Genomic DNA, 24119 nt, shown 5'->3' on the forward strand with positions numbered 1-24119 from the left:
GCGCTTGGGCTGCCCCCTCGCGAGACCTTCCGCAACACGAATCGAGGCAAGAGGGCGAAAAGTCGAAGAGCCATAAGCCAAAAGACGGCGACGGTTTCAATAAAACTTCAAATGAGAATGAACTTGCCAACTGCAGAAAGCAAATGAAAAAGCCGCGTCCGGCACCTAGTCTAGTCTTCGACGTCTTCTCGCCAACGCGGAGCTAAGTGCTGCCACTGGGCGTGGGAGGGAGCCCCAGGGCCTGAGGCCGGCGCTCTTGAGTCTCCGGGGCGTGTACAACCCCAACTCATTATTACGTGAGAGTGTCACGGGCGGCGAGCTTCACAGGCGTTGGCCTTCTTCACTGGCTCCGGGCATTTCTTGGGGGAAGCAAGCTTCACGGGCATTGGCCCTCTTCAAAGGCTCCGGGCCTTTTCCAAAACGCGACAGCTTCACAGGCACTTTCCTTCTTCATAGGCTCTGGTCCTTTTCCAAAAAGATGATCTTCACATGCATTCACCTTCTTCACAGGCTCTGGGCCTTTTCCAAAAAGATGATCTTCATAGGCATTCGCCTTCTTCACAGGCTCTCGGCCTTTTCCAAAAAGATGATCTTCACAGGCATTTGCCTTCTTCACAGGCTCTGGGCCTTTTTAGGGGTAAAACCTCCGGAGATGCTGGATGTTCCACACATTCTGGACTGGCACCCCCTCCCGAGTCTCCAAGCGCGCGGAGCCGGGCCTGGAAGAACAACCTTGAACGGGCCCTCCCACATGGGAGAGAGCTTATGCAGTCCCTCCCTGGAGAGAACCCGCCTGAGCACGAGGTCCCCTACCTCAAGAGTTCTGGGGCGGATGTTGCAGCAATGGTATCGCCGCGGTGCTTGTTGGTATCTCACCGCTCGCAACGCGGCTTCTCGGTGACGCTCCTCCCCCAGCACGAGGTCCATCCCCCGCATGGCGTCCTGCTGCGCCTCGTCGAACGCCAGGACCCGTGCGGAACGACGTCTGACCTCGTGAGGGAGGACCGCTTCAGCTCCACAGACCAGGAAGAACGAGGTCTCTCCAGTCGGCTTGGTTGCGGTCGTGCGGATGGACCACAACATGGACTGAAGCTCATCGTACCAACCTTTGCCGCAGGCTTCCAGCTTCTTCTTGAATGCTCTGGTCTTGAGGCCCCTCAGGACCTCCACGTTGGCCCGCTCGGCCTGGCCATTGCTTCGAGGGTGTGCCACCGAAGCGTAGCATATCTGCGTTCCAAGGTTAGCACAGTATGTTCTGAAGACGTTACTGGTGAACTGCGAACCGTTGTCGGTGATGATGTGGTTCGGCACCCCGAACCAGCTCACGATGCCCTTGATGAACTTGACCACTGAACCCGCAGGGATGGTGCGGATGGCTTCCACTTTGGCCCACTTGGTGAACTTGTCCACGGTGACATAGAGGTAGCGATAGCCCCCCGGCGCCCGAGGGAACGGTCCAAGGATATCCAGCCCCCAGACTACAAATGGCCACGAGAGGGGTGTAGTTTGCAGACCACCTGTCGGCTGATGGATCTGCTTGGCATGGAATTGGCAGGCTTCGCAAGCCTTCACTAGTTCGACAGCGTCATTGAGCACAGTAGGCCAATAGAAGCCGCTGCGGAATGCCTTGCCCACGAGGGCCGTGATGACGAGTGGTGCCCATAGTCTCCACCGTGTATGTCCGCCAGCAGCTCTTTCCCTTGCTCCCTCGATATGCAGCGTATGACACATCATTTGGTCGCTTTCGGTAGAGCTCTCCATCCCTGATACAGTACGCTGTGGCCTGCCGCGCCACACGCTCCGCTTCCTCCTCCTTCTCCGGCAGGGTCCCTTGCGTTAAGTAACTCCGGAGCTCTGTGATCCAGCACCCCTCCCGAGGCTCCATCATCAGGAGCAGGCGCGCTCCTGAGGCCGGGCCACAGACCAGGGCTCCTGAGGCAGGTGGCTAGGGGAGCTCCTGCCGAGGCTATGCCATGTTTGATAGTGATGGCATGGCCGGGGGCTTGAAGAGCCGCTCCTCGAAGACGCCAGGCTCCTGAGGTAACCGCTTGGATGCTCGTTTGGCGATGTCATCGGCCTCCTGATTGGTGCCACGGGGCACATGCTGCAACTCCAACCCCCAGAACTGCTTTTCCATCCTGCGGACCTCCGCAAGGTAGGCCTCCATGTGCTCATCTTTTGGCTCGTACACTTTCTTGGAGAAATTGACGAGGAGCTGCGAATCGCCCTTGATGGCAAGGCGCTTTCCCCTAGGGCAGCCGCGGCCTTCAAGCCTGCTATTAGACCTTCATACTCCACTATGTTGTTGGAGACCTTTTCGCCTTGCTGGAAAAAGAGATGCACGGTGTAATAGAGCTTGTCCTGAGTGGGAGATATGAGCACCGCCCCAGCCCCAGCGCCATGCCTGGAGAATGCCCCGTCGAAGTACATGACCCAGCCTTCTGGGGCCTCGCTTCCCATGGAGACGGATCGATCCTCGTCGGCCTTGAGGCCCGGTGCCTCCGTCCATTCGGCCACGAAATACGCTAGCGCGGCCCCCTTGATGACTCTGGACGTGCTGAATTCGAGATGAAATGCTTGCAGCTCAATGTTCCACTCGGCGACCCTTCCGGCTGAGTTAGGGCTCCTGAGCACCCTTTCCAAGGGGTATGCTGAGACAACCTTGATAGGGTGACCCTAAAAGTAGGGCCGCATCTTGCGCGAGGCCACCAGCAGCGCGAGGAGGAGTTTCTGAGGCATGGGGTACCGTGCCCTTGCATCCCGCAATACCGTGCTGACGAAGTACACTGGGTGCTCGACAAGGCTTGGAGCGTTGGTGCTGGTGGCATCCTCCGGAGACCGTGGCGTCTCCTGAGTCGGTGGAGCCTCCAGAAGTTGGTTGCCTGGGGGAGGGGCCTCTTCCGTTCCCAGCGCGCTCGCCTGCAGCGGCTGATCCTTCTCAGCCGTGGTAGCAATCTCTGCGAGTCCTTCTTGGTCCTGCTTTGCTTTGACACGGGTAACTGCCGCGACTTTGGTCCAACGCTCCTCCCTAACCGCCACCAAAGCTGCGCTGGCGGAGTAGGGAGTGGCAGCAAGGTAGAGCACCAAGGGCTCTTGAGGGCGTGGGGCCACCATTACCGGAGGGCTGGTTAGGTATCTCTTGAGATCTTGGAACGCCTTGTCGGCCTCTTTAGTCCATTCAAAGGGCCCCTTTTTCTTCATCAGCTGGAAGAAAGCAGCGCTCACTCCCCCAACTTCGAGATGAAGCGCCCTAGCACAGTCACGCGCCCAGTGAGCTTCTGCATTTCTCTAAGGGTCTTGGGCGGGCTCATGTCCTCGACCGCCTTGACCTTTTCTGGGTTGGCCTCGATGCCTCGGTGGGACACGAGGAAGCCGAAGAGCTTGCCCGAGGGGACTCCAAACACACACTTCTCCAGGTTGAGCCGCAGGTTCACTGTGTTGAGGTTTGCGAAGGTTTCCTCCAGGTCTTGTATCAGGGTCTTGGCCTCGCGGGACTTCACCACAATGTCGTCGACGTAAGCTTCCACATTCTTCCCGAGCTGCGGGCCCAAGGTGATGTGCATGAGCCGCTGAAAGGTTGCCCCCGCGTTGCACAGTCCGAACGGCATGCATGTGTAGCAGTACACCCCACACGGGGTCAGGAAGGCCGTCTTTTCCACGTCTTCCACCGCCATCTTGATCTGGTGATACCCGGAGAAGGCATCCAAGAAGCATAGCAGGTCGCACTCAGCGGTGGAATCAACGATCTGATCGATGCGAGGGAGCGGGAACGGATCTTGCGGGCATGCTTTGTTGAGGTTGGTGAAGTTGACACACATGCGATCCTTCCCTCCCTTCTTTGGCACAACCACAGGGTTGGCCAACCAATCTGGATATCAAACCTCGCAAATGACCCCCGCGGCTTCTAGCTTGCGGTTCTCCTGGACGATGAAGGCCAGCTTTTCAGTGGACTGCCGCCTCGCTTTCTGCTTCACGGGGCGCACGTTGGGGCACACGTTGAGGTGGTGCTCGATTACGCCCCGTGGGATCCCTGCCAACTGATTAGGCTCCTAGGGGAATACCTTCTTGTTTGCGCGCAGGAACTTGACCAGGGCTTCCTCCTGCTCGGGCTCGAGGTTGGCGCCTATGGTGAATGTGGCGTCAGTGGACCCGTCCTCGTCGACGGGTATCTGCTTGGTCTCTGGCTTGTCTTGGGTGAACAACTATTTCTTCTTGGTTAGTGCAGCCCCCTAGGGCTTGGGGGTTCCCGCGTCGGCGGGCTGTGCTGACGCCGTTGTCTTGAAGGCGAGCTTGGGCGCTCGCAGCGCATCCCTGGTGTCCCCAGGCACGGTGAGGACACCGCTACTCCCGGGCATCTTCATAAGGTTGTACACCGGGTGAGTCGCGGCCATGAATTGGGCCAGTGCTGGATAGCCGGGGATGGTGTTGTAGGGGAGGCCGATGGGGGCGATATCGAAATCGACCAGCTCCGTGCGGAAATTGTCGTAGGTGCCAAAAGTTACTTGGAGCCGGATCTGTCCCAAGGAGCTGGATGACCCGCCCCCGACACCTGAGAAGGGCCGGCTGGGCTGCAGCCGCTCCCGGGGTATGCAGAGGAGGTCGAAAGCCTCAACTGAGAGCATGTTGAGGCCTGCGCCGCTGTTGATGAGAGTCCTGGTGACGGCCACCTGGCAGATGGTGGGGGTGCACAGCATGGGGAGCGCACCCGAGCAGGCCGAGTTGGAGGGGTGGTCCTCTGAGCTGAAGGCCAGACTGGCCTGCGGCTCCAACCGGTCCGGGGGAGCCCCCAGCCGTGTGGAGGCGGCGCTAACCTGGCGGACGAATGGCTTGACGTGGTGACTGGAGGGCTGCGCCTGCGAGCCGCCCAAGAGGGCCGCGATGACCGGAGGCACCGGCGCGGTGTGGTGGGCGAGGAAGAGGCCACGGAGGCCGCCGGCAGGTGGAGCGGCCATGCGCGCGGAGCGCCGGTGAGGGCCATGGGAAGCCAGTTGGCCATGACCCCGTCGTCACCTTCACCTTCAAGAACGGCCTCCTCGTACGCCAGCAGGAAGGCCAGCGGATCGGTCACGCCATTGTAGCGCGGGGGCGTCGTCGTCTTGAACTTGTCTGGCCACCGCACCCGTTGCAAGGCTGGGGCCAGGGCTCGGAGCCCCCTGGCCCCAGCGCTGGCGCTGGCGACCGGAGCGGGTGGCGTGCGGCCCATCGCGAGGCGGGTCGTGATGGTGGCGGAGAGGAAAACTCCGGCGCACCCCTAACTGGCGCGCCAAATGTCGGATTTCGGGTTCCGACAGACCCTTGAGATTCGAACACTGGGGTGCACACGAAGATTTCTCCCTCTACCTACCTTCTCCTCGCCGCCTTACTAGGATCTAAACTACGGAAGGAACAACACAAGAGACACAGAGTTTATACTAGTTCAGGCCACCATTGCGGTGTAATACCCTACTCCAGTGTGTGGTGTGGTGGATTGCCTCTTGGGTTGATGATGAACAATACAAGGAAGAACAGCCTCGTGAGGGTCTGTTCTTGGCTGGCGCGATGAACTACTAGGGGGAGTTCAGTCGCTCTCTCTACTGGTTTCTTGGCGAGGATCTTGTCCGTCCCTACCTTGTGTTGGCTAGTCCTATTTATAGGCAAAGGCCCTGGGCCTTGTCCCAAATATTGAGTGGGAAGGGAGCCAATAATTGGCCATTTTGAAGGGGAACATCGGGTACACTTATCTTGACCAAAGTTGGTCCTCGCCTGTCAAAGGCTCTGGTAGTGACGCCTGCTTGGGATCCACAATGACTTCCTTCCTGCCGTTGGGCTGGTCTTGGTCTTCTTGCACCGAAATGGATGCCTTTGCTTGATGCTCTCGCCTGCGCTTGCTCCCTTTGCACCAAAGAGGAAAGGAGGACACTGCACGGGCTGGCGCCCGATTGGCGCCCTTGGTCGTCATGGCTTGCGTCATGGGCACCTCGTGAGGTACCCCGCCTTGGACTCTCCGCCTCCTCTTGAGCCAGCCTGATGAGGCCGTGTGTCGGTGTCAAAACCGGCGGATCTCGGGTAGGGGGTCCCGAACTGTGCGTCTAGGCGGATGGTAACAGGAGACGAGGGACACGATGTTTTACCCAGGTTCGGGCCCTCTTGATGGAGGTAAAACCCTACGTCCTGCTTGATTAATATTGATGATATGGGTAGTACAAGATTAGATCTGCCACGAGATCAAGGAGGCTAAACCCTAAAAGCTAGCCTATGGTATGAATGTTGTAATGGAGGTTATGTCCTACGGACTAAAGCCCTCCGGTTTATATAGACACCGGAGAAGGCTAGGGTTACACAGAGTCGGTTACAATGGTAGGAGATCTACATATCCGTATCGCCAAGCTTGCCTTCCACACCAAGGAAAGTCCCATCCGGAGACGGGACGGAGTCTTCAATTTTGTATCTTCGTAATCTTGGAGTCCGGCGGACGATGATAGTCCGGCTGTCCGGACACCCCCTAGTCCAGGACTCCCTCAGTAGCCCATGAACCTGGCTTCAATGATGATGAGTCCGGCGCGCATAATGTTCGGCATTGCAAGGCGGGTTCCTCTCTTGAATAATCCAGAGAAGATTGTAAACACCCGGATAGTGTCCGGCTCTGCAAAATAAATTCCACATTCCACCGTAGAGAGAATAAAATGTACACAAGTTCAATCTACTGACGTATTTTGCGGCATGACGTCACACCACTATCAAGCCTTTACTTGAATCGTTTTTTACTGCACCACCTCAGCGCGTTTAGCGAGGCGGTTTCCTTGGCACGTCTTGTCGAAGCAGAGATCGTGTTCCCCTTATTCCGGGATTCTCATCAATACGGACATGGGTAACCCAACCGCGCCATTGATGGTGGCGCTTGGGAGATAAGCGAGTTTTACCAGGCTAGTGAGGACGCATAGTCTTCGTCCGCCTATATATAAGGGATAAGGATTTACCTTCTCACCTACGCCTTCTTCCTCCTTTGCTTATCCGTCCCTGCGCACTCGAGCTCCAGCGCCCAAGTTCGCGCATCTCGCCTCGACCTTCTCCGACCATGTCCGGAGCGGGAGGCAAATGGTTGTCCTCCACCGTTAAGGAGGAGCACATCACCAAGCTGCGCAGCACCGGATACCTTTCCGGCGACGTCACGCATCGGCTGCCCGACGAGGGGCAGCTCATCCCCACCCCCCGACCCCATGAGAGGGTTGTTTTTCTCCCCCACTTCCTCCGCGGACTGGGCTTTCCACTTCACCCCTTTGTTCGGGGGCTCATGTTCTACTACGGCCTGGATTTCCACGATCTGGCGCCGAACTTCATCCTCAACATCTCGGCGTTTATCATCGTGTGTGAGGCCTTCCTCTGCATCCAGCCCCACTTCGGCCTGTGGCTCAAGACCTTCAATGTCAAGCCGAAGGTTGTGAAGGGCACGCAAGCGGAGTGCGGAGGTGCCATGTTGGGCAAGATGCCCAACGTCCTTTGGTTCGAAGGGGCCTTCGTGGACTCCGTCAAGGGGTGGCAATCGGGGTGGTTCTACATCACCGAGCCGCACGAACCCACGTGGGCGGCGGCCCCCGAGTTTAGATCTGGCATCCCCACGCAGCTCACCTCCTGGAAAGAGAAGGGCTTGCGGTGGGGCAATTCGAGGGAGGTGACGGGACTCCAAGCCTGTATCCAGAAGCTGGTGAACAAGAAGCTCAGGCTGGTTAACATGGTCCAAGTCATGCTCGTCCGCCGGATTCTCCCATGCCAAGAACGGGCATTCAATTTGTGGGAGTTCAATCCGGAACAGCGCCAGGCGCTGAGCGTACTCTTCGACACTATGTACGAAGGCGCCTGGAGGGTGCTGTTCAAGGGCACCGAAGCCCCCGCATCCGCGACGGAAGATCGCGGATTTCACTCGCAGCGTCCAGCTGATGAGGTAAGTGATTCTACCCCTTTACGGGACAGTTATTAATAGTTCGACCCTAAGCGGGTTTTAATCTCCCTTTTCCTTTGACAGGAATGGATGAAGAAGGCCGAGCAGCTCATCTGCCCGGCTCCCATGCCAGAAGACCCAGTGGACGCCCGCCTAGCGGGGCTGCTGGTCCCGGCACCGCACGTGGTGCCGGAGAAGAAGGCCAAGAAGGTGGCCACGGTACTCGAAAGAGTTCCCGTTTTCAGGTGTCCGACGACTCCGAGGTGGATTCCTCCCCCGAAGATGAGGAGGAGGAAGAAGACACTCTCCTAGAGGAGGGAGAGAGAAAGAGGAAGGCCTCCCCAACAGGGGAGGCCGAAGGGTCCAAGATGGGAAGAACTATTCCCCCGGACAGCTCTGCCAACACCAACGTTGGCGAAGAAGAGTGGCCTTCAAGGGCCAGGCCTCCGGCGAGATCATAAGTATCCGGATCCCTGAATCTGCAATTTCTTTCGTGTCACATGGTTTCTTTCTAATGCCGCATACTGCTCGCAGTCCGGCCGATGATGATCTCCCCGCTTCATCGAGCGGGTCGTTGGCGGCGTCGGATGTGGAATCCATCCCGACTGCCTCCACCCCACGCGCCGATGAGGACGCCAAGGTGGGATCCCAGAAAGGGACCCATCAGGAGGAGGCTCCGGAGGCGCCGCAAGGCAGCCTCCCGGACTTTGCGCCGGACTCTACGCGAGAACCTGCAGTGGTTCCAGAGTCCGGCAGACGGCCCCTTCGTAAGAAGGGCAAGACCGTGACACCGGCGGCCCCCGTCCAACCGGAGGCGCCGGACAACTTGTTGGAGGCTCTCAAAGGCGCTTCCATCGAGGACGAACACCGCACTATCATGAGTGCGGTGATTCAGAAGGTTCAGCTCGCCAAGAGCGGGCTGACCGAAGCCTGCAGCAGCCTTCTAACAGGCTTTGAGGTAAGAAGTTAAAATTATGTAATATAATACCGCATAGACAGTAGCCCTTGATGCTCAGTTCAGCGTTCGGAAAGAAAAGCCGAACTGAGGATCTTGAAAAGATATACGCAGGGTTGCTTAAAATATGTCAATATGGGTTTGTAGGCTGCGCTGCTGACCTCTGCCGCACTGACTGCGGAGGTCGGTGCATTGAAACAGGATCTCGAGCGGTCCGAGCAAGAGCTCGGCCATGCCAAGAAGCAGCTCGAGGACAAAGAAGGTGAGTAACACCACTTTGAAGATTTACCTTACAGAAAAGGATTTAGGTTGCAATAAAAATGACAAGGATAACGTTGGTACTGCAGGGGCCACTGACGAGGTGGCAGCCCTGAAAGAGGCTGTGTCCGCGGCCGAACGCAATGCGGCTGCGGAACGGGCCGAGAGAGAGAAACAGGAGGCGCGAGTGGCGGAAGTGCGGCAAGAGCTCCAGGTTCTCATGGAAAAGCATGAGAGTTTGGAGCGCGACTCCAAGACTCGAGAGTCCGAGCTTGCCTCGGCTCTCGAAAGTGCCAAGTCTGCCAAGGCCGAGGCCCGTAAGGCCCTTCAGGAGGTTGAAGATCTGAAGAAGATAGCAGCGGGTAAGGCATTTTTCATGCAAAGCAAGCATGTTAATGTGAACTACCTGATACTTACCCGAATTCGGAGCTCTCCAGGGGCGTTTGCAGATCTGCCGCGCAATGTATCCGATGCCGCCGCATTTTACCGTGGCCAGGAGGGGAGCTCAACGGAGAAGGTCTTCTGGTCTCAGTATGCTGAGCCCGGCCATCCGGTGCCCCCTAGCGACCAGCTGAAGCAGCTGGTCGAGCTCCACAAGGCGGCTGAGGAGGCCATGAAGGGTCTTATAGTCCGGCTGTGGCCTGGGCAGGCCCTGCCAAGGAGCTACTTCGGCCTCGTGCGGCGGCTGGTGGATGCATGCCCCTGGGTGGAGGTCATCAAGCGTTCCGCCTGTATTGAAGGTGCCCGTCGGGCCCTTGCCCGCACAAAGGTGCACTGGGGCAGGCTGGAAGCGGAGAAGCTTCTTACTGACCCGCCGCCACCGGGCAAGGAGTATCGTACGCCCGAAATGTACTATAAGACTGTCCTGAAGGGAGACCGCGATATTGTGGATGAATGCCCCAGAGATGTAATTTTTGAGTAAACTCGCTATGTATTATCCTTTGCGCCGAAAACTTTGTTCGTATGGGCTGGGCAACACTTGTTTAATTTAAAATATTACCTTCTGTGCGGCCGTTTATAAAATCTGAGAGATGGCAAGTCGTTGGCTTCAGCCCCCGAGCCGCAAGTGCTGGGGTGTTCGGGATAAACTTGAGCACTCTTGTTCCCATTGTTGGGTCCATCGAGGGAGGCACTCAACGCAATGAACAAGGCAACCGGACTTATAATGCTTGAACACTCTCACTTAGCCATAGAATTCTATAATTTTAAATTTCGGCGAAGCCCCTAGTATTCGGAGGACCGAATTCGGGGCGCTATCCACGCCTTCGTCGGACATTATCTGGTACTTCGCTCGAAGCGGCATAAGTCTTTAGGGACCCGAAAAGACCTCTCGAACAGCGACCGGTCTCTCGCCTTATCATGCCAGTCAGTTTTAGCTTTCTCCACTGAGGCGCTCGCCCAGCTCAACCGGGGCGCAATCGCAGTGGTTCTCCCAGTGCCACCTTAGCCGACAGAACGGAACGTAAGGCACCAAAACATGGGAGCCGGGCAAACCCAACTATTGACCCAAGACATGATTCGAAGCCGATTCATATAATGCTATAAGTTCGGGGTGCCGCACTTGTGAAAGTGTTCGGACTTATCACACCATAATGCGGGGAACGTAAGCCCCTGGTGTATTGGGCCATATCAAGATACACGGGTGCAAGATGTCATTTAATGAACATATATATATAAAGTAATGTAATTGCCGGCGAAAAGTACTGCATTATTTATCCAAGGGGGTCTGCTATGAGTGCGGACTGATACAAAATAGTGCGGTAAGCAAGGATTTGGACTTAATTAAACATGTCCCCCTCCAGGGGTGAGCTGCGGACTTGGTGTATATAATCAAATTTAATGCTCATAATGGAGACCACCTGAGTGTTCGTCGCAGCCCTCTTTCGTCCCTGGCCTTTGCATTGTGAGTTTGGCAGGTTCACCGCCGGACAGGGCCTCTGGTTAACGAAGTCCTGTGTATACAAAGAAGAAAAATAATAATAAAAAGGAGTGATACACTTGCAAGCCCCTGGTGTGGTCGAGCCGCACTCTGGGTCTATTGTGGTCGTGCCCCTTCCCCTACGCCCATGGTATCTCTAGAGCGTAATGATGTACGCGGAGGGTTGTTCTTGCGATCATGCGAGGGCTGGGGTCAGGGCCGCATTGCTACGCATGCTCAGATCATGCCAGGTGGTCTTGGTTGGTGTTACTTCGGGCGCGTTTGGCTGTATCCGGCCGTTTAACGGCCGGACTCGAAAATTGCCTTAAAAGGCTGCTCTATACTTCTGCCGCGAGAGCCGCTGTATGTTCCTCCGTTCGGAGGGAGCGTTCCGTGTTTCCGTTGACCGTGTTGACTCCGCGGGGGCCTGGCATCTTGAGCTTGAGGTATGCATAATGTGGCACCGCATTGAACTTTGCAAACGCGGTTCGTCCGAGCAGAGCGTGATAGCCGCTGTGTAATGGGACTATGTCAAAGATTAACTCCTCGCTCCGGAAACTATCCGGGGATCCGAAGACCACTTCCAGTGTGACTGAGCCTGTACAATTGGCCTCAACACCTGGTATGACGCCTTTAAAGGTCGTCTTTGTAGGTTTAATCCTTGAGGGGTCTATGCCCATCTTGCGCACTGTATCCTGGTAAAGCAGGTTCAGGCTGCTGCCGCCGTCCATCAGAACTCTCGTGAGGTGAAATCCATCGACGATTGGGTCTAAGACCAATGCGGCGAATCCGCCATGGCGGATGCTGGTCAGATGGTATCTTCGGTCGAAAGTGATCAGACAAGAGGACCATGGATTGAACTTCGGGGCGACTGGCTCCAGCGCGTATACGTCCCTTAGTGCACGCTTCCGCTCCCTCTTGGGTATATGGGTTGCGTATATCATGTTGACCGTCCGCACTTGTGGGGGGAAACCCTTCTATCCTCTATTTTTTGGCGGCTGGGTCTCTTCCTCGTCGTCGCTATGGGGCCCCTTGTCATTGTTTTCGGCAATTAACTTGCCTGCCTGCTTGAATACCCAACAGTCTCTGTTGGTGTGATTAGCTGGCTTTTCGGTGGTGCCATGTATCTGGCATAAGCGGTCGAGTATCCGGTCCAAATTGGACGGACCCGGAGTTGTTCTTTTGAATGGCTTCTTCCGCTGGCCGGGTTTAGAGCCTCGGAATCCGGCATTGACTGCCGTATCCTCCTTGTCGTCGCTGTTAATGCGGCGTTTGGTCTTGCTTCGACGCGACCTGCCATTGTGGTCCTTAGTATCCGGACTGCCAGAGTTTTTACTGAGGTTGTTGCTGCGAGCTTGCCAGCTATCCTCTCCCGCGCAAAAGCGGGTCATTAATGATGTGAGGGCTGCCACAGATTTCGGCTTTTCCTGTCCCAGGTGCTGGGCTAGCCACTCGTCGCGGATGTTATGTTTGAAGGCTGCGAGGGCCTCTACATCCGGACAGCCGACGATTTGGTTTTTCTTTGTCAAGAACCGTGTCCAGAACTGTCTGGCCGATTCGTCTGGCTGCTGAATTATGTGGCTTAGGTCATCGGCGTCTGCTGGCCGCACATATGTGCCCTGGAAGTTGTCGAGGAATGCGGCTTCCAGGTCTTCCCAACACCCAATTGACTCTGCGGGCAAGCTATTGAGCCAATGCCGCACTGGTCCTTTAAGCTTGAGTGGGAGATATTTGATGGCGTGGAGATCATCACCACGGGCCATATGGATGTGAAGGAGATAATCTTCAATCCAAACCGCGGGGTCTGTTGTGCCATCGTAGGACTCAATGTTTACGGGTTTAAACCCTTCGGGGATTTGATGATCCATTACTTCGTCAGTGAAGCATAGCGGGTGTGCGGCGCCTCTATATTGAGCAATGTCACGACGTAGCTCGAGTGAGTGTTGTCTGCTTTGCTCGGCCCGGCCGGAGTTGTTGTATCCGGTGCGACGGTATTCGTCGTGGGTCGTGGGGCGCCCCCGTGATCCGTAGATGGATCTAGATTGCCTTGCTTTATCCTCCAATATGTCTCGCAAGTCTGGCGCGTTCCCTCTTGGCTTCGTACTTTTGGAGCGATGCCGGGGTACGGTCTTGGTGGAGGGCCTGGATGCCTCTCTGTCGCGACCACGGGGTGGTCGGTCGGCCGTATCGTGTGCTGGAGATGAAGGTATGTATGCTTCTTCCTCTAATCGGGGGAGCAACTTGCGTTTTGGGTAACTTTTGGAGGGTCGTTCAAGTTCATACTCTTCGGCGGCGAGGACCTCAGTCCATCTGTCGGCCAGCAGGTCCTGATCAGCCTGAAGCTGCTGCTACTTTTTCTTTAGGCTATTTGTCGTGGCAATAAGCCTGCGTTTAAAACGCTCTTGTTCGACGGGATCCTCAGGCACGACGAATTCGTCGTCGCCGAGGCTTGCTTCGTCTCCGGAGGGAGGCATGTAATTATCATCCTCGACCTCTTTGTCTGCCGCTCTCACGTGAGGGCTTGCTTCTGTGTCCTCCTGCGCTGAATCTTGCTGGAGGGGATTGTCTCCAGCACTATCTAGAGTGTTATTATCTCCTGTGCCGGAATCTCCATTCTTGCTGTGGCGGGATTTAGAGCGGCGCCGCTGACGTCAGTGCTTGGGCTGTTTCTTTAAGGAATCTGCCTCCGCTGCTTCTTCGCCGTCCCCATCTTTTGGGGTGTCCACCATGTATATCTCATATGACGAGGTGGTCTTCCAGTGCCCTGTAGGCGCTGGTTCCTGTTCGTCTCCGGCATCGTCGTCCATACCGTCGATGTCTTCGGAGTCATAGTCTAGCATGTCGGTTAGATCGTCGACAGTGGCTACAAAGTGGGTGGTGGGTGGGCTCTGAGTTTCTTCGTCCTCCGTATCCCAACCATCCTGGCCATAATCCGTCCAGGACTCTCCGGATAGTGAGAGATGCTTTAGCGAATTTAGGATGTCGCCAAAGGGCGAGTGTTGGAAGATGTCCGCGGCCGTGAACTCCATGATCGGCGCCCAATCAGATTCGATTGGCAGGGGCGCAGGAGGTTTGGCGTCCGGCAAGGAGTCCGGCGCCTTGGAATCACGAGCTTTGTAAGGGACAAGGTTAGTGTTCGGCTCCATCGCCGTGGAAGGTGCAGCCCTCGAGGCGGTGTCCAGCCACCGGTCCTCGATCTGGGCGATCGGCTCCGGACTGAAGGTCGGAGCGGATTCGTGTGCAGCCTCCAAGGCACTGTCCGGCGGCAGAGCTAAATCATGCCCATCGTGACAGCGCGGCACGCTCGACTGAGGCTCGAGTCTGTCGAGGATCAACTCCCCACGGATGTCGGCCGTGAAGTTTAGGCTTCCGAACCTGACCTGATGGCCAGGGGCGTAGCTTTCAATCTGCTCCAGATGGCCAAGTGAGTTGGCCCGCAGTGCGAAGCCGCCGAATACGAAGATCTGTCCGGGGAGAAAAGTCTCACCCTGGACGGCGTTGTTGATTGGAGAAGCCATCGAGCCTATCGGTGACGGCATAGAGTAACTCTCAATGAAAGCACCAATGTCGGTGTCAAAACCGGCGGATCTCGGGTTGGGGGTCCCGAACTGTGCGTCTAGGCGGATGGTAACAGGAGACAAGGGACACGATGTTTTACCCAGGTTCGGGCCCTCTTGATGGAGGTAAAACCCTACGTCCTACTTGATTAATATTGATGATATGGGTAGTACAAGAGTAGATCTACCACGAGATCAAGGAGGCTAAACCCTAAAAGCTAGCCTATGGTATGAATGTTGTAATGGAGGTTATGTCCTACGGACTAAAGCCCTCCGGTTTATATAGACATCGGAGAAGGCTAGGGTTACACAGAGTCGGTTACAATGGTAGGAGATCTACATATCCGTATCGCCAAGCTTGCCTTCCACGCCAAGGAAAGTCCCATCCGGACACGGGACGGAGTCTTCAATCTTGTATCTTCGTAATCTTGGAGTCTGGCGGACGATGATAGTCCGGCTGTCCGGACAACCCCTAGTCCAGGACTCCCTCACCGTGCCTGAGGAATCTCCTTGTCGTCTGCCCCGCGAGGCTTGGCCCCTCGCGAGGGTCTTGAGCTTGTGTTGATGAAGATGGGTCGTGCTGGGCCCTTTTTGAGCCACGCCGCGGGCTGCAGGCAGGCAAGTCTGGGGACCCCCATTCCCAGAACAACGACAACGTGTGACTGTTGCATACACATAGGGGGAGTACGTGTAGGGGCCACTAAGGAGCAGTCAAATCACACAGTAAGTTAGTCGGAAGAAGCAACCATCATTTCACTCTTGAATGACACGTACACAATATAAAATGGTTGATATGGAGAGAAAAAGAAAACCACTATATATACACTAGCAGGAGCCTAAGCTACAAGCCTGCTTGCTAAGGTTGCTCTCTTCACAAGCATAGAACGACGGGCCTGATCCCGCAGCTGGGGGAAGGGAACAATGTTCTGCGTAGACGCGGTCGACATCGGCGAGGGAGAAAACCCACAGTCGGTGCGTCCCAATCGGGGGTCACCGCGGTTTGGGTCGACGCCGCGTCCCAACCGCCCTTCTAGCTACAGCCCGACGTCCCAGGTAGTCCATCTTCCTTTTGGAGCCGGCTTGCTCCACTGTCGTAGCTCCATCTTGATGTTGATCTTGCTCTACTTCTACCGGCTTCTACTTGTGATGATTTTATGTCTCATGAACTAGTGCCAGTACTATTATTCTAATCACACTTCTTCAATATCTTTGCCATCAGGGATGCTCAGGTCGATTTTAGTGGAATTGCACAAAAGCATCGTATGATCCGAGGGTGCCAGCCGTCTTTCCTTTGACAGGTTCTACCTGGCCAGGGAATTAAATCATGTTTAGGGTTTAGGGTTTAAGTCGTAGTGACCCCATCAGCAGTTTTTCTTTCGTACACGCTCTGACAACTTTTTTCTTTAGTTGTGAAGTAAATATTGGCTATGATCTGTGAATCATTGAGATGCATCAGCATGCGTGTTAGTTTTCCTTTGTATTTGATGGAATGTTGTAATGGGGCAACCTTGGAATAGGAATGAAAATAGAGTGGAAAGTTTCCATTTTTCCGGAGAAAAAATGGAAACGGAGAGAAACCAACGTTTCGTTTCGTTGGATCGCGCCATCAAGCAAAACCAACGTTTAAATCACGTCGGTCGTGTTCGTGTCTCACCCTCCTCCATGGCTCGACCCCACACAATCGCTCGGCATGCCACTCACCGCAAACCGAGTATACGATAACTTTCTCGCCTGCTTGTCGATGGATCGCGCCATGGAGTACTACTAGCACTACTGGAAGAGATTGATGAGTTGGGGGAGGACAGCTAGCTGTAGCGCGGACTCCCAAAAAATTTTTACATGCATGTTGTAGCCGGCTATTGCGACCTTTGAACGCGGAGCAGCCGCGTGCACCCGAAAGCGGCACGGGCGACGCTCTCTCGGCCGGCGCGCCGCTTCAATGCCGGGGCCAGTGAGAGGTCGCGTCCGCTCTGGCCGGGCATGAATGCGGCACTGACCGTTTCGGGCGGGAAGCACGCGCAGGTGATGAAGAGGCTTCGGGTTGGTCAGGACCGGCGGTGGCAGCGGTCCGGATGTGCGCAAACAAGAGATGTTGTACGTTAATATTGCTGCGTATATAATTAACAACATAAACAATGTGCCAGTTGGACAAATATGATTGGAGATGGAGATGGAAATGGAATTTTACGTAAACACGGATATGCATGTCTATGTCTATGTGTGTGTGCGCGACGACTCTCGCGACCTGGAAGCGGGGGCGTGTTTTTGATCGAGTTTTCTTTCTTGGTACGTTAGAAAATCTGTTTGTCCAATTCACATCTAGATGTTATTTAAGGATATCACATCTAAGCTCCCACAAGTATATAATGTAGCAACAAGAAACAAAGAAAACTAGGACAAAAAAATAGACCACAAACAGAGTGGACATGAACTTAGATGTGACATAACTATGTCACATCTAGATGTGTCCTAGACAGACCCTTAAAAAATTGTTCGCTAGTTTTCGTTTCTTTTTTCCGGGAACACGCGGATGCTATTTAAAACCACTGCTATGGAGAGATTTTTTTTACTCCATTATAGCCTCTTGTTTGATAGAGTTTCTCGCGTCTCACTCTCTCACCCTCTCCATATCAAAACAAGATGACAGTGTCCAGTCTATCTCTCTTCTCACCGGTGGTCATAGATCCGGCTGAATCCCGTCCGCTACGGGAGGTGAGGAGGTGCAGCGTTGACGTTGTCGCCGTCGGTGACGGGGGGAGCTGATGCGCACCGTCCTCTCAGAGTCGGCGCTGGCATGGACAAAGATCCTCCGCGCCCTTGTTCGCTGCCGTCGTGTGGGCAGATCCCGCCCGCCCGCCTAAACGACATCTCGCCCACCTGAGGTAAAACTTCTTGTACTGGTCCAGCTCCCCAGGTTGCTGCGTGCGGGTTTTCTTCTATGCCACTACTCCCTAGCTCCCCATGCATAGTAGCTAGGGTTCGTCGGCTGGTCCAACATCACCTACGAGTAGGAGTACTAGAGGAAATGCCACTCGAAAAGTTGTCCTGATTTATGCCTCGGTGGAGGTATACATGTTCTTTCAACAAAAAGTACATGGTGGTTGTGCGGTCATTGTCCATATGATGGTAGTACTATCACTGGTTAAATGAAGAAATGCTTTTTTTCTCGGATATCCTGGTTTAGTTCCCATCAAGATATAATTATGATGCTTCTGTTTGTTGGTGTACTTTTCATTAACCCTTTTTTATATTTTTGGAAACAACGATGCATGTCTCCATACCCGGGCATGTCTTCCTCAATTTTAGTGGAACTACACAAAATTGGATGGCCATTGTTGTTCTGCCTCACTGTCCTCTGCCACGTGGTTCTTCCTTCCTCAAGCTTGATTACTGAGAAGAAACAGACCACAGTGAGGATTTGTCGAACTTCATAGTTGCCTCACCCAAACTTGATGCCAAATGGATGATGCATCACCACGATGACCTATCGATGCTCATGGTCGCGCCTCATGGTTGCGTCGGCTGGTGAAGCTGACCGGTTTTCAATGAAAAACAATCTGTCTTCCATCAGTGCTCTTTGCTTCTTACGCACAAAGATGATACCCTTCGTCAGTTCACCTTGGTTGCGTTGGAGACGCGGTCGTCTTTCACATTGGTGCAATTTTATCACACAATTGGCTATGAACCAAATGTTTCCTTGAAGAAGGATCGATGTTGGTACTAAGAGCATAAGTTTTGTATTGATTTCTAAGTCTTCTCACAACTTTGTCTCCAGCTCCCCTGTAATTTTATTTGTCCAGCTATTAACATTGATTTAAAAAATGGTGTGGACTAAAAACCCGGATGGACGTAGTATCCGTCTATTTTTATTTACTCCGCATATTAGATTTGACTGAAGTCAAACTTTGTAATACTCTCAAACCTTTCCGATAATTGAAATTAAAATTCTTTATTTGTACACACTCTCACACGTTTCCGATAATTTGGCGCATGTATGGTTGTTCACTTAAGGGAGGGTAGTGTACCACACGTGAAGGACAGGAAGTGTGACCAGGACGTGTGGGTGTGGATCGTTAGTTCATCGGAAGTAGTAATCCCTCTGTACATTAAATAAAGAGTTTCGTTTCGTACTTACACAATTTAAAACGATTGTTATGGAGAGAATAAGAAAACCACTCCACTATATATTAGTCCTATACACATGAGAGTACTATATGGACGCAACTTCATTGACTTAGTGCACCTGCCTTTGGGTTTATGACAGGTGGGCCCAAAATGTGGTTGGCTCACCTGTCATACAGCCAAAGCAGATGGAGTGAAGGCACCGGAGTATATATATAAGCGGGAGCCTCAGCGCTTGTTCGCTAGGGTTTGCACTCTCCACACGCTCGCCGCGATACATAGTATATGTTACACGCTGGAGGCTCAGCGTTCATTTGCTAGGGTTTGCTATATTCACAGTCTCTCACCCTCTCTTCACCAGATCTAAACAAGACTGCCTTGGCCTCTTGTCTCTCTCCCCCCTCACAGTTGGTGAAGGAGGCGTCCGTATCCCGTCGCACCGGGAAGGGGAGGAGGTGCAGCGTTAACTCTATCGCCTTCGGTGAGGAAGGCAATCCACTGCCGGCTGTGTTGTTCTCTTTCACCCAGCGCCTCTGTGGGAGGGCCACCAACCCCTTTTTCCTCGCTGCCGTATGTAGTGTGGGCAGATCCGGCCTCCCGCCACACGCCTTGCCACATCCCGACGACACTAAGGTATAAGTTTCTTTGAAACCTTCGTTGCTCTAGCTGCATGTGGATCTTTTTCGATCTATAGTCGAATCTAGGTCTTGGTTCAAAGAGGAAAGAAAGGTGCGGTGGGGTGGAGCATGAATCTAGGACGTGGTTCAATGAGGAAAGGAGGGAGGAAAAGTAGTATGGACTGGCTATCCAGCCGCTTTGTTGGTCAAAAAGGGAAAAGGGGGTAAGCCAGTACACACATCTGTAAGGAACCGATCTCTTTGTTGAAAAGGGAAAGAAACTGGGGGGTGGGGGTCGGGTAGTTTGTGCAGGACTAGATTTGTTGCCCTCACATAGGAAAAAAGTTCAAAGAGAACAAATATGTGACCAACACAGATATGCTGCTTGGCTACATACTTTGCATCACCCATTTATACGTGTGGACGCACATGCTGCTAGCATGTCCCATACAGCTATTTTGCTGTTGTTAATCTAAGAATGCCGCCGGAAAATTGAAGCAAGGCCACTATTAAAAGTAAATTACATTTTTTAACGAATGTTGTTTCAAGAGAGTGTCTCTGTTAATATGAATCAATGCTACCGTTTTAGAGATGCTACTATCCTACTTTGTTTTCCATCCAAGATAAGTTAGATCCTTCTTTCTATCACCGTTTGTGTCATCCTCCTTTATCGGCAAGTAATTGTTTCCTTTTTTGCCTCTGTTAAAACAGGGGTGTCGATTCAACTTGTTGCTATTGCGACATTTTGCTTCGCTACTCGAAACACTTATGTTTTAAGAGTGTTTTGTGCAGTTCAACTTGAATGTCACACCGGTGACTTTGCTTAATTTTGGTGGAACTGCACAAAAGGAGATCGATATTTGTTTCCAGTGTTCCTGTCGAGTTGTTTCAAATCTTGGTCTCTACCACATGATATCTATTCAACTTGTTGCTCTTGCGACATTTTTCTTCGCTACGCGAAACACTTTGCTTGATTTCAGTGCAACTGCACAAAATGAGATTGGATTTCCTATTCGTGTTAGCATATTTGTATTTTATCCTGGTGTTCTCATGAAAGGTCAGTACATGCCTTCATCCACATGATTGTCCAGTGTGCTTTGAGATGTTGTGCTACTTGTATTGGTACTGTTTTAAATAAATGTTGAATTGAAGCTATTGTATTGCTGTCTTTTCCCATTAAGTAGTGAACAAAAATGGGACCAACACAGACATGATGCTTGTTGCTTTGTTACAACAAACTCTGCATCACCCTATTTATAAGTAGATGGAAGCACATATTGTTGTTGCACCCACTCTCCCCTGGAACTGTTTATGCTTTTCGTTAATCTAATGCCGCTGGTAAAATTAAGCAATGCCACTCTCAGAATTAATTAACTACTGAATCTTAGTTCAAAACTGCAACACTTGTTAGGAATGGTACTATCCTGCTTTGCAGTTCTTTCTACATGTTTAACCAAGGTATTGTTAAGATAATGTCTCTTTAAAAATGAATCAGTTGCATTGTTTTAGGAATGGTACTTTTCTGCTTTGTCGTTCTTTATACATGTTGAACCAAGGCATTGTTAAGATAATGTCTCAGTCAATATGAATGAATCACACTGATGGAGAATTGCTCCTCTCCTGCTTTGTTTCCCATTAAGACAAGTCATCAACCGTTATTTCTCAGTAATTGTTTCCCTTATACCTATTGTTGCTTACAGGGATATCAAAATTAAAGCTCGGTTTTATTCCGACTTTGATTTTAGTTGAACTACACAAAAGGAGCCAATGTGTCCAAGGCAAACTGCTGCGTTACTGGGTCCAGTTGGTCGTTCCACTTTGCAGAAAGAAGCAGTCACTGGATGCGGTACATTACAGAAGGAATGACCGAGAAGCTTTACAGAGTATTATTAGACACCGGTGACATGACTAGTCTGCAGAGACCATTGGCAATTTAACAACACGTGGAGTGCCCTGGGCAAAAAGTTCCCAAACAAGTACAAGAAGCTAAGACAGGACACGATCATAGGCATTACATATTTTGAATGGGAAAAGCTTGTCAAAGTTTAGTCATTGATGTTAGCAAGAAGACATTAGTTTAATATATTGGAATTGGAAACCTTGTCAAAATTTGTTCATTGATGTTAGCAAGAAGACATTAGTTTAATATATTGGAATTGGAAAACCTTGTCAAAATTTGCTCATTGATGTTAGCCAGAAGACATGCATTTGATATTTTTGAGTGGAACACCCTTGCTGTGAGCAGCGTCGAGTGTTTTTTCCTATTCCTGTGTTCAATTTAGAAGTAAATAGTTACTCTACTGAGATATTCCTGTGTTAAGAGTTTGTTCTGAATATTGTCTATGTAATGCCAGGCCTTGTGTTTGATTGCAAAGTTGAGCTTGGAATGTTGTGGCATGCGGCATCACGAGCTGTTCACCGTGCCTCCTGAAAATAATGCTTCATATTGTTTTGCATGTCGATCTAATGCCAGTGATTTGCTTGTTAAGAAGATCACCCTCTTCTGTTGTTTCCGTGCGTAAGAAGTTCATCGTCTCATGTTTCATTCATAGCCTATACGACATGTCGGGTAGGTTAGACGTGAAACCATATGATCTTCCAACCAACTCAGGATATTAGGCCGTGATTGGATCGTCGTTTTCCAACCAAAACCGCTTGTAAAACTAACGCTTGTAAATTAAAGCATATGGTCTTGGGCAAAGGCGCTTGGTTGGTCAATTTCGACTAGTAAAATATCAGAAGTACTTCACACAAGATAAAAACGTTGAATGACACTAGGACGATTGCTAATCCAGCCGTTAGCTGCTGTTTCAACCTTGCCCATGGATGGCATGATACGCACGTCGTGCATGTATCGTCTGGTAATGTCGTCCATATAACAATGCTCGTAAAATATACATTGGTCTCTCAAATTACACGCGTAACCCACCGATTTTACTTACAGACCTCGGGCCTTCCGATGATGAGTAAATTACACTTGTATGTTAATACAGGTTTGAAATAAACAAGAGCTCCCAAGCGCGGCCTTACCGTTTCATGCCGTCTCAGTTTCTCGAAGGTGCTCATAGGTGTCCGATGATCCTGGCTTCCTGAATGAGCAGCGGGCGCTGTATCAGACCTCCATAGGACCCGCGAGGCCCTCTCCGTTGTCCTTCGAGTTGTTGTGCCCGCCGTGGCACCGAGCATTGTTAACATGGTCAACGAACATGAGGATTCAGGAGATGACTTTATTTTGACTGGATGACACTAGGGACCCACTAGGGCTATAGCCGTACGTACGCAAGTGCCTCCTTATTATGTACAACTATTTTTTTTTGATTTCTCCTGGTTTCCTGACATTACGGTCCCACACCATTGTCAACCTATGTAGTCAATATAAATGAGAGAATTGCACAAGGTGCGGCCGACAGCTGGGACCAACCAGCTCGAGCAGTATTTGTGTTTTTGAGGCGTGAGCACTGTAGAGTTTTTCTTGGTGATGATTTCATTGTTGTTCAGAGGAGAGCAGGGTATTAACTGGGCAGGCTGTGGCCCGTCTAGCCCAGGCCAGATATCCAGCCCAGATACTACTTTTTTCAAGATGAAAATGGCTAGCCCAGCTATACGTCTTTTTGAGGAATACCCAGGTAAGGTTAACTTGTTATTCTCCGCCCCGCTGTGCTGCAAATCTTTCCTAGGAGGGATGCATTAGGCTTAATAGGAAAATGGGCTTTAAAAATAATAAATGGGATGTAATTATAAAAACTGGGCAGTAACTATAAAAAATGCACCAAACACGAAATTAGTTTATAAAATATTATTTATGGATTTTGAAAATCTTAAATTTTCATTGTTGCGCGCGCAATGTTTCATTGGATTTTTACGTAATACAAATTTATATTTAATCTAAATAGAAATTTTTGTATAAAAATATTTCGGATCCCATCAAAATGTGGGAAATTTTATTGAATTCTGTCTTCAATGGTTGGTTGAAATTATTAATCATTGTCCTAGCTAGAAAATGGGCTGTACTTTTATCAAACTGTAAATGGGCTGTTGTAAATTCCATTAGAATTCAAAAATGGGTTGTACATTCTTACAAAATGCAAATGGGCTATAAGTTCTCTGCCACACACTTGTGGGCCTACTAAGTGACGCGTCCCCTAAAAAAATAAGTTGACGCGTATGAAAGGCTTTGTCAACTTATTATAGTCAACACACGGTTCTAGCAGCAGTGGCCGTTCATGTCTATCCAACGGATGTCGTGCTTCTTCTTCAATTTCGGATATTCTTAGCTTCGGCCGCCCAAAAAATGATTCCTCCCCCTGACATCTGGGGCGCACCTTTTCGGAGGCTGACCTGTGGGCCTACTAAGTTGGAGCATACCAAGGGCTTTGTCAACTTAGTCAATATAAATGATTCTAGCTTCAGTGACCGTATGATGTCCATCCAATGGCAGTAGTGCTTCTTCAACCTCTGGTCTTCTTGGTCCAGCCGCCCAAAGCAGCGCCGGTCGTGCCGCCTGCTCCTGCCACCCGTGGCTGGTTGTGCTGCCGCGGAGGCCTCACCGCCCCCTACTACTCCTACCGCTGGCCAGGCCATCCCTCCACTCCACTCACCCACAAGCCCTGTTATTCTGCGGCGACAACAGCGCAGCCAAACCAGTGAACCCTTGTACTCCTCTCCGAGTGGGCATCCACTGCCGCGTCTTCCCCGGCTCTGCGTCGTCCCCTTCCTAGGCCTCGCCGTCGTCCACCGCCGTGGTTCTCTCGGCGCGGCGTGGTCAATGTGGTCAACG

Source organism: Triticum aestivum, chromosome 3B, assembly GCF_018294505.1.
Source record: "Triticum aestivum cultivar Chinese Spring chromosome 3B, IWGSC CS RefSeq v2.1, whole genome shotgun sequence".
Classification (NCBI taxonomy): Eukaryota; Viridiplantae; Streptophyta; class Magnoliopsida; order Poales; family Poaceae; genus Triticum; species Triticum aestivum.